The sequence below is a fragment of the Dermacentor andersoni genome, chromosome 3 (assembly GCF_023375885.2).
Source record: "Dermacentor andersoni chromosome 3, qqDerAnde1_hic_scaffold, whole genome shotgun sequence".
Classification (NCBI taxonomy): Eukaryota; Metazoa; Arthropoda; class Arachnida; order Ixodida; family Ixodidae; genus Dermacentor; species Dermacentor andersoni.
Window position 1 is genome coordinate 146,491,720 of NC_092816.1, and position 11,417 is coordinate 146,503,136.

The window sequence follows — 11,417 nt, forward strand, 5'->3', positions numbered from 1 at the left end:
TTGAGCCATCTACGAACCATTTTCGCTGTTTGGCAAACTGTGTTTTCAGGACGAGGTATGCAAGATCACTACCTAACTTTCCGGCGTACTCGGTATCGATGACCTTATCCTCCGTTACTCTCCCCTTGAGTTTCGTCAAGCCTAACTTGTAATCCAGGAACGGATGTCCCCAGTGACGAAAGGATCCGTAGAACAACAGGACAGTTTCTGGATGTCCCTCTTCAAGGATTACTCTGAACCAGTCATCACACTCTAACCCTTCCACAGCCAGGCTGGCTCTGGCCTCTTCTAAGAATCGCTCAAATTCCCCTGAAATGCGGATGTCAGGTTTGTAAGCTTGACACAACTGGATGATGTGGTGATTTGCATGAGGTTCAATGAGCTTGACAGCTGCGTAAAATCGGTTACCAAATTTGGCCATCACTCGATCACCTTCCTGGTAAAATCTGTCCAAACTCTTCAGTCTTTCCTTAAGCAGTTGAGTCTCGAGTCTCGCCACTAAGGCAAGCTTAGAACAGGCTCTTGCAGCATACAGATCTTTCATCATAAGAAGCATGTTACGGTCTTGAAGGATTTTATGCCCTAGGATAGCCACATACCCTGGGACACAGATAATCTCTCCAAAAAATGGAGCTAAGCCTTTGGCCACAAACAGTCCCTCAAGTCGCTCGGTCACACCCCAGGCAAGATTAGTAGCATGTTGCTGCGTCAGATTTGCCCGTTCTCTTGGATAAGAACTATTTAGCATGAGGGTCAACCGGTGCAATATCCAAAAGGTCTCAAGATCATGATAGATCCTCTCGGAAATCCCAGCAAGTTGTGGATCTTGCAAACATGCCAATTTCTTGAGCTGCTGGTAATTGGGGAGGCTAACACCGGCCCACTGTTTGAAGAAGGTTGTTAACACATCGCAGATGAAGGGCAATGGCGATTAATATTGTTTCCTTAATAGAACTACTCTAGCAGAAATATACTTTGTCGCGGCGTTAGGAGCTTGTTCTTGATGACTCTTATGAGCTCGTCCCTCTGTACCCAGCTTTCGAAATCGATGTGGCATTTACAGAGTTATGGCAATGTTCTAGTTTTTCGTTTTGCACCCAACTTAAAACGTGACGTGCTCGAATACCCTGCATTGTATTGCATAGATGTTCTTGGTTCGTAGGTGACATTTCATTCATTTTTATCACCATTCAATATCTTCATTTTTAGATTTTTGTGTCCCAAGCAATTTGCACTGAGCTTACCACTGCTATATTGGTGTGTGTAACAGAGAAAGGTGGGCTAGTTGGTGGTCGATATTAGAATGCATAATGTAACTGCGCAAACAACAACAGACGAAGAAGCAAACACACTGGATATTGGTATTGGTATGCACAGATGGCTATGAACAGTGAACAGCAAAGTTGTCATATAGCGCTCCAATGCACTTTTATTTACACAATATGCTGGCTTTTCACTTGACCACTGTCCAACGGCTTGATGTGATTACCCTCATATGTGACTTAGCTTCAACTGTTGGTGTGACTTTCGTAGTGCCGCATCACGAGACTTCTTTAACCCTTTAAGAAATAAAAGCGCGTCCTGGTTACCATATAAAATCCAGTCATGTTGGCTGTTAGTTTTTCTGTGTTCCTCACATCCGGTAGCTGCGATTTCTTTGCTATGTATGGCAGCCAGCAAATCCATGATGCTGTCTTGGTGCAGCTTGTGTTAGAGCTTAAGCAGCTTGTAAATATGTCCTCAAGGCTACTAACGAAATTGAAAAGTTTCACCGAGTGATAGAGCAAGCCACTGAAGTCGCAGGCTCTTGTGAACACCACTGCATTCAACTTCTTCCCATCCGAGGCAGGAAGTAATAGCTCATTTGTGCAAACAAGGCACTTAGACTTTAAAATACACTTTTTTGCCACGTAATGAGTCAGTCTCGAATCGCTTCTTTGCAGATCACAGTCATGTTCAGGCATATCATTGACTGCAGCTTCTGCTGCTGCAAGGTCACCATCGCTGAGCACCATATCAATCAGCCGCTTTTTATGTGAACCTGCGATGATTGATGTGTAGTGTTTTGTGGCGCAAGGGCCAGGTTTGGCCAAAGAGCGCCAGAACCTGCGAGTTGGTCATTCATACACATTAGTGAATTTGTGATGTCACTGCCTACATTCGCATTAGGAATGCTCTTAGCCAGGTTGTAATAGCTGAAGCAGTTGACTGTGGTCAAGAATAGCTGTGCAGTGGGATGCACATTACAACCTGAGGATTGGTTCACAACACCAAAGAAGTTTTCAATTATGTCTCGACTAAGACGTGATGTCATGACATACGGGTACCCCACTTCAGAAATAGAAATAGAAACTTTGTTGCAATTGAAAATATTTGAAGGAGGGGTGGTCGGAGCCTCTCAGTCCAGGGTCCCCAAGAGCTCCAAAGGGCTGGTGATGGAGACACTGAGGCCTTCTGCTGTTGAGTCACCTAAGAAATGTTTTTTGTCTGCTTGCTTTTCCCACTGTGTCATAAAGTTCAAGAAATATTCAAGCTCTTGTCCCTTTTTGTGAATTTGGCCTAAAACCTTCGGCAGGGAAGCGCGATGTCATAATTTCAATCGGAGACTGAATTCTCCTGCACAAAGGAACCAACAAACAGGAAAGTCATCCAAATAAAATGAGGAATTTACAGTTTCTAATGAAGTCACTAGTATATACGTGAGTGAACAGTTCAGGAAAGAACTCACTGAGTAAATTTTATTCACAAATGCACTTTCAAAGCTGTAATTAAAGGAATTTTCTATATACATTTAAAGTATGAACCTGAAAAATTTCTTTATTGCATCAATTTTTACGCATTGCAATTCAGCTTGTGCCTAAAGAGTTGATGGCCTCATAGCGACTCTGAGCTGAACAACGGGAAAGCATAGGCAACTCATCTTTTCAGAGTTGTTTGGATCAAGGTTTGTCCGTGTTAGCCGAGGCATTGCCTTCATGGTGACATTATTTGAATTGAGTTCAAAAGCTCTCCAAAGTGGCTCCAGCGACACCTGAAATAACAGCAATTATAAAAAAAAAAACTTATGTACAAAAAGCAAATGACTAAAACCCACAAAATACTACTTCCTAATGCCTAAATACGCGTACCCTTCCATCAGGTGTGTTGAAGCTTGTTCGCAGCACTCTGTTGCGAATGTATTTCGCTAAATGGGGAAAATTTGAGAAAAAGCGGAGGGATCTTGTACCATCCACGGCACGTGTCCTTTTCCCGCATATTTCTTTTGAATTTTCTTTTATGCCCATTTTCCATATCTTGCGGTTCCAGGGTGCAGCATCGCTTGTCATATAGTCAATAAAAGGTCCTGCTTTTTCTGCTAGCATGACAGTGAGATTCTAGCTATAGACATTTCTATGTGAGGCCGCATCCCGCTGACATCAGTTAATGTTTATTTCCCCGTAGGCATTCTGAATACTATTGTCCTTGATTAGGTAATTATGTCCTGTAGAAAAGAAATGATTTTTGACGGACACTGCAACTCCCATCATACTTCGTGGGGGTTCAAGACCGATTCGAGTAGTAAACATTTGTGTGATTGGGCTGCCAACACCAATTTATCGTGCATTAATGCAAGAACACGCACATTTATTCATAGTCAGTCAATTTCCGTGGTAGATCTCACTTCTCAAGATCTCAAGGGCGTCATGAGTTAGGCTATCGAAGCTTTCACTTCTTCAACCAAGTGCATTTCACTTCTTAAATATCCCTGTAATGTTTTATTGTGACTTTTCATCGGATTGTTTGTACCGTATCTACTCGCATAATGATTGCACCTTTTTGTCAAAAAAATTGTCGCAAATTCAGGGGTGCGATCATTACACGGGACAAATTTCTCACGAAAATTAACATTTTTTTTTCATCCCGCATTTGCTGCGGGATGACAACAGGCCAACAAACAGGCGGCTGCCGCAACGTTCGCTGCCGCTGTAACAGTGCGGGACACCAAAACAAAAATTGCGGCCGGCGGAGCAAGCCGAACGCGCTGAACGAGATTTTTTTTCTTTTCGCGAGTACATTACGCGCATTGAAACAGTTTCTTCCGCATCAGTAATGAATAATATTGTTAATAGCGGCAAGTCTGTGGCAATAATGTAGCTATGTCCACTTTGAGGGGACAGAAACAGAGATGGGCGTGCTTAGCTGCCAGTGACATAGAAACATATGGCGGGTATGCTGTGAAAATTGCGGCGTTTGTCTTCACTACTATGCTAATACGGCATGTTTCTGCTGAGGGTGGGCAAATATCTTAGCTGTGTTACAAGCGTCTGTGTATGAATAGGGTACACTTCTAACGTATCAGTGTAAGCGTGGCTACTATCATTGCCGCTCGTGATTTATTGCGTGCCCACGAGTGCAGACGAGAAGAATCAAAAGGCGCCTTTTTTTGTTGTTGTTGTTGACCACAACCATTATAAAGCGTTCAAATAATAAAGCCAAAGCAAGTTTGGTTGTAGCTTTCTTTTTTTTTTTTTTTTCATGGAAATGTGAAAAGTGACGAAAGGAATAAAATGGGGCATCTGCTTAAGAATGTTTGGTGCATGCAGACCACTTGGTATGTCTTGAAGAGTCGTTCGAGTAGCATTCGACAGCATTCGACAGATGGTAAGCGCAATGATCATTAGCTAGGCTTGGCATGCGACATATTGCTGCGGGAAGTTCAGGGTGTGATCATTCATTACACGGGAAAGAAAAAAATTGAATTTTGACGACAAAATTTAGGGGTGCAATCATTGTGCGAGTGCGATCATTATGCAAATAAATACGGTATTATTTCCTAAACTGCATACATTGGAATGATAAGCGTGAACATGCATACTTCTGCAACTGTGCCAGTCTTTATTAAAGTATTACAGAAGGGTTCTGTCATCCTTAAGTTCTGTTTAGGACTTTCAGACTGACTCCAACCAAATAAGTGAATTTTATTAGTCCGACGTTTCAGAGCCTATTCGGCTCCTTCTTCAGGGGTTGTCCTTCAGGGGTGGCGGTGTGTAGCTTTTAAGGGGTCTTTTGTAAAAAAGGAGGGGAGAGTACGGAAGATGGGGAGACACTTCACAGATGGGAAGGGGAGGAGGAAGCGAAAGGATGAGATGGCTGCATTGGTGCTGGTCGGCTGGGATGACCGGTGCTAGAGGAGCTTGACCTGCGAGAGTGCCGTTGACGGGGGATTATGGGGGAGTGCAGGCGTTTTGGTGACCTTGACTGGGAATCGACCTGGCTGGGCGTCCTCTTCTTTTCATCATGTTATCAAGGCCATGGCTATACACTGAGGGTAGGTTACCCTCCACGTGATTTATGTTACCCCCCATATTCTGAATGTGCCATGACTCCAGTAGTAGTCTTTTTCACGAGTTTGTCTCTGTTTGAAGGATTTGGGTTTCTTGGAAAGCAATTTTGTGGTCGGTGTCTTCAGAGTGTTTGGCGAAATCGCTGCGTATGTGGTTGAGTGTTCTGACGTCGTTCTCGTGTTGTCTGATTCTTTCTTTTCGATTTTCAATTTCTCTGATGTACAATGCCGGGCAGTTGGCACAGCTGATTTTGTAGATGATGCCTTGAGCTTTTTCTTTTGGTGGACAATCTTTTGGTTTAGGGAGGAGGATATTGAAAGTGTTTATTGGTTTGTGCGCAACTTTGAGGCCTTCTTTTTTCAACATTCGGCTGAGAGCTTCACTGGTACCTCTGACGTGTGAAATGGACACTCGTTTCTGAGGTGGGGGAGAATTCAATGGCTGAAGGTCCCGTAGTTTCTTTCATCTTTTTTGTTCTCGGGTTGTTTTTCGAATGAAGTCCTCTGTGTAGCCATTCCTTTTAAGTTCATTGAGAACCGTTCTCTTTTCTTTCTTTTGATCTTATTCTGATGAGGGATGGGGTTTCGGCTCTTTTGAATAAAGAATTTACAACAGACACCTTGTGGTTTGCCGGATGGTCGGATTCGAAGTGAAGTTAGCGGCCCGTGTGAGTTGGTTTTTGGTAGACTGAAAATTTTAGAATGCCGTCTGTTGGTAACTTGTACATCTAAGAATGGGAGCGATCCGTTTTGTTTGTGCTCATATGTGAACTCTATATCCAGGTCTGTGGAGTAAGTGTCTCTGTAGGTTTTTGACTTACCCCATCTTCATGATGCAGAAGCAATCATCCACGTACCTGAGGAAGATTTTTGGTTTCGGGGAAAAGGTACTCGGAGCTCTTTCCTCGATATTCTCCATAGTCAAGTTAGCCATGGCAACAGAAATTGAGGCCCCCATGGGAGTTCCTTTAACCTGTCTGTAGTAGCTGCCTTGGAAGGTGAAATAGGTATTGGACAGGCACAGCTCGAGAAGGCGGCAGATTCTGTCTACAAAAGGGGGTTCTCTCGCTGAGCATATCGTCGCATTACAGGGCATCCCTAGTTGCGGAAATAGCCAACCTAATGGGTACTCCGGTGAACAGAGAGATCACATCAAAAGAGACTAAGCATTCATCATCTTCTATACATACTTTTGATGTGAGTTTGATGAAATTCTTGAAGTCGTGCATGTGGGATGCTGTCCTTCCAGTGAGTGGTGATATAATCTGCTGCAAGTAAGTGGATAGTGATCGCAGTGGGCAACATGACAAGTCTACGATTGGTTGTAAGGGGATTCCGGGTTTGTGGAGTTTGGTAAGCTGTAAAAAGCTGGGGCGGATCCGTTCCTACAGATTAATTTTAGGTAGAGATTTCGAGAATTTGGGTGGCCGTGGAATATTTCAACCAGCGTCTTATTCAGCACTGATTGGGTTCTCGTAGTGGGGTCCTTCTTTAGTTTCTCGTAGTCTTGGCTGTTAAGTAATGTGGACGCCTTTTCCTCATAGTCCTGTATGTTCAAAACAACGATTGAGTTACCCTTGTCCGCCGGTAGGATTACAATGCTTGTATCTTCTTTCAGTATTCTCAGTGCTCTTATTTCATCGGAAGACTGTGATGACCCACTTATGGGGGCAAAGGTTCGTGTACTCAATGGTTCGGTTGGTTCTCTTAGGCGGAGCCTCCGAGAACCCAATTGAGGACAAAGCCGTTGGTTTGAACACACACACAAATACTTTTAATCAAACTAAAAAAGGCTTCAGATAAATAGAAGAAAATAGAAAACACGCCTAAAATAAACACTCAAGAAGACATTGCGGCAACGAACACATATAGGGCTTGCATGAGGTTAACGGGGTGCGCGAGTTCGGGCTTGCCACGAGGGCGGGAGCGCGTCACAGTCTCGACGCGGCGACAAGCTGGCGAAAGGAGTGGCGCCGGTCTCACCATAGGTCGCGGTGTAAGCTGACCGACCGGGCGACCGGAGTGCGCCAGCTCTGGCTAGGCGAGGTAAAGTGGGCGGCTTGGTGGCAGGAGTGGACGGCGGCTGCGTTCTGGCCGAGCAGCTGGCGTAGAACTCGTGCCCGTAGCCCGACTGCTCCTTTCTCGCCCACGGCGCAGAAGCTCGAACGCCAGCCTCGAGCAGCAGGCGGCACGACAGACGGGGTGGCGTTCTGGCCGGGCAGCTGGCGTAGAACTCGGGCCCGAAGCCCGACTGTTCTCGTCCTGCCCACTGGCGCAGAAGCTCACCGGCCTTGAGGAGCTGACGGCACGCTCGGGTAGACGGGCGACGCACAGGAACAGGTTGGCAGGAGGCCCCGGTCGGGTGAAGTCCTGGTGGGCTCGGGTCCGGAACCCGACGGCCCGTCTTCAACGCCCACTCCGGTGGTTGACCTCCTCCTGCCGTCGCTTCCTGGGACTCTCCTGGCGTCTCCCCGGCGTCTCCCTGCGTGTCCTCTTGCGTGTCCCCCTTGTTCTGCCAGCGCACCACGCTTTTTCTTCTGGTCTGGCCGATTTGGCATTCTCGGATTGGCTGCCCGACGCCCCGTGGTCTCTTCTAATTGGTTGCTTTTCTTTTTGTTGTCTTTCATGCGCCGCGCGTTCTCGTGCCGGACGCTCTTCGGCGTCGTTGTTTTCCTTCTTCCAGCACGGAATCGGTCGCGGCGCGCGCACTCCTTGTCGTCTGCTCTTGACCGTCGCGATCACCGCACCATGTCGTGCACCACACATCACAAAGACAAGTTGTGTTCTCTTCTGTGGTTGTTATTGGACCTTATTATGCCGACTGCTTTCAGTCTGACCTGTTCCCACACTTTAGGGTCCACTTGCTGGATGCCGCTCTCAAGGGCAGTGCTCATCTTGGTGAAGGGTGGGTTATCTGTAGTAACATTGAATTTGTGACCCTTTACCAGGATTGAAGTTTATTGGGTCATGGGCGTTCTCAATGATAAATTCGTTACCGTGTGTTTGTTTAACAATCCTGATTTCTCGGTTTCGTTGATTAGGGAAGAGAGCTTCTCCTGCGTCTCACGGTGTTTCATTTTCTCTGAGGACGCGACGGCCTTTACAAACAAATCAATTTACGAAAAGAGATGGGGTACGTGGTGTTCAAGCTGTCTTCTGGCGAAGAACACATCGACTTCTTTCTTCCGAATCACCATGTGGCACTAATGTAACTGTGTTGTCACCAATTTTTACTGGGCCTCGTTGATGTTCCGGCCTTCTGGTGTGTTGATCGGTTGGTGTAGCTGGGGACTTCGTGGCACAGCGTTTTCGTGTTTGCATTTCCGGGTGAAGTCTACGTGAGTCTTGAAGGTGGATATTCCTTTCACGGCTTTTATATAGTTCATTGCAAGTTGCATTGCCTCTAGTCTGAAGTTTGCACGTATAGACTTGTAGCTTAACATTTCGACAGAATTGCCTGTCTGGTTGCCTTCTAAGTCTAAGCCTTCCAAGTCACCTGCAAACATAATGAAAATTATACTAAGAAAACAAGTATTAAAGTATAAAGCTACGTGCTTGGAGGCAGAGTAACAACACATTCGTACCAGTCAGTTTGACATCCAGGTGGTCAGTTTTCATTTCGTCAAAAACGACACCACCATGCCAAGGAAACTCATCCATTTCCTTGGATTCCTCAGCAAGCACACCGACGATTCTCGTATTGAAGCCAAACCCACTTCTAAACTTTTGAACGCGCTTGTGCCGGCACGTTCTTCCCGAAAGAGCCATTATTTTGTTGCACCTTATGTGCTCATATAACTTTACGCTCCTCGTTTGAGTAGCAGACATTCGAGTAGGTACTCATCAGTATACCTTGCTCCTTTAACAGACTTTCAAAACAGTCTCTGATGACAAGTTGCTGCTTAAGGGGGTGGGGGGAGGCTGCTTATCCTTCTCTCGCATTCTGTTTTGGAGAGCTTGTTTGTGGTTTTCAATTCTGCGATTGCTTTCTCAGCTTGCCAAAGTTTCCTTTTCGCATGCAGGAGAGTGCGCGTCCTTGAGGATATCTTTGTGGCAGTCGCTTTCGTCCTCCTCCTTCTGGACAGCGTGTTTTTCGTCAATTTTCGAAGGCACCTGCATGCTACACATGCTGTCTCTGAAATAAGAGCGCACCTTGATGAAAAGTAGCACCCGTTTCATGACACGAAGGATTTTCTCATGGGTTTTAGAACACTGCAGAAGCGCAGTTTTAAGTTTCCTGCCTTGGACCGCAAATTCTCTGCCTCCTTGACAGGTTGTGCATCTTGCGTTTTGAATCGCTTTCCATAAATACCATATACTCAGTAACTTTGGCTGTGCTTCCCTCTGGCACTTTAAGATCGAACACGACACTCCGGCTTACAAGCAAACAGTCCAGCGAACCATCATCGTTCATGTGACAGCACACAAGAGTTAGCTCGTCACATTTCTGTGGTCCACTTTCGTTCGCGGCGATAGTGCCTCTAGGCCACTGAAGTCGCTAGTGAGAGAAGCACCACTTGTAGCATCGTTAAGGTGCGCTGAGAGAATGCTTGTCACTTCAATGCCAACTTGTCACTTCCGTTTCTTAGGCAGTGTTGTTTGGTGACACAAGTTGCACTCCTTCCTCTCCAGAGAAACGGGCTTTGTCAGGTACTTAGGGGGCATCAGGAAATACTGCTGGTGCAGTATCTTTCGTCATTCAGCTGGGGCACCTTGCGTGGAATTTCCACTAACTCGCCTCGTACCACAGTCTTGAAACTCCTTTCGATGAAGAGCTACTAGTGTTTCTCGTGCATGACGCTGGCTTCATCCAATTTCTTAGCACCGCATTTTATGTTTCGTGCCTGCTGCTGCAATTTCGCCGGTACAAAGGCTACTGATAGCGTCCTCCAATTGTTTGCTGAGCCACCACGAATTTTTTCTTCGAGAGGCTGAAGTGTCCACGTAACTCCTCCATCAACTCTGCAAATGTGTCCTGAAAGATGCGTCACCGAGGCTGACCGAGCGATTCCAAAAGCGCAACGTAGGAGCGGCCATTGTGACTCTTTAGCGCCAAACACTGAACATGGTTACGTGAGCACAACATGAAACTGCGAGATGGAGGCCATTCTCGACAAATGTGCTCATATCATTTAACATTAAAAAATGGCATTTATATTCATCACAGCCCAGGCACATAACTTTCACTGGGATTAAAATTATTTTCAATAATTAACATTGCTAACATTCTACGCCGGTGGAACGCATTTTAATCTTTGGAAAACAGGACCCGTGCCACAGTCATATTGGGCGAGCGACGACATCACGAGCAGACGGTAGGCTACTACTAGTGCCACGCCCATTCATTCAGCAAAGGGAATAACCTCATCACCTGTTCCACACTAGCAGATGCCACCGCTCAGTTTTCGAATGATTGACAAGAGTGTGATGTGTGGGCATTTTGTGGTGCCACCTTGCCACAATGGCCGCTGCTGAATAAAGCACGGTGCCAATGAATGACGAGAGGGCAACTGAACAAGCAGAAAAACTAGCTGTTTGCGCAATTACACCCCTGGTCCTCTCCATGCAAACAACTAGTTGTTAATAGTACTGTAGAGCCATTCATATTCTATGTTGCCTCTGTGGAAGAGAAAAAAACATTATATTGCACCTGAAACATAAGTGAAATACTTACCTCCATATGGCAGAAGTGGGACTGGAAAAAACAGTTGAGTTCGATTTGCTTCAGTGGATCCATAATGCCGCATAGGGCAGCATGAAAATCGTTGCCATGTGGTAGCCTGAAGTCGTAACGTCTTCCACATATGAAACTGTCCGAGAATGCTACTACAATCGAACCCGGATGTATCGAATTCGAAGGGGATCGGAAAATAGTTCGATATAGTGAAAATTTGATATACAGATATAGGCTAAAACAGCACTCATGATCATAACAAATTGTGGCTTACCGATTGAAACAGCCGCGAATCACATGGCATGTGCATGCAAAATGAAAGTGCTTTATTTCACGGAAAAAAAATCGCTAATTTTGGGCTGCTTTTTCCTCTGGGAAATGAAGTTGAAAACACTAGCCTCAATCTTCTCGAGACTGTCC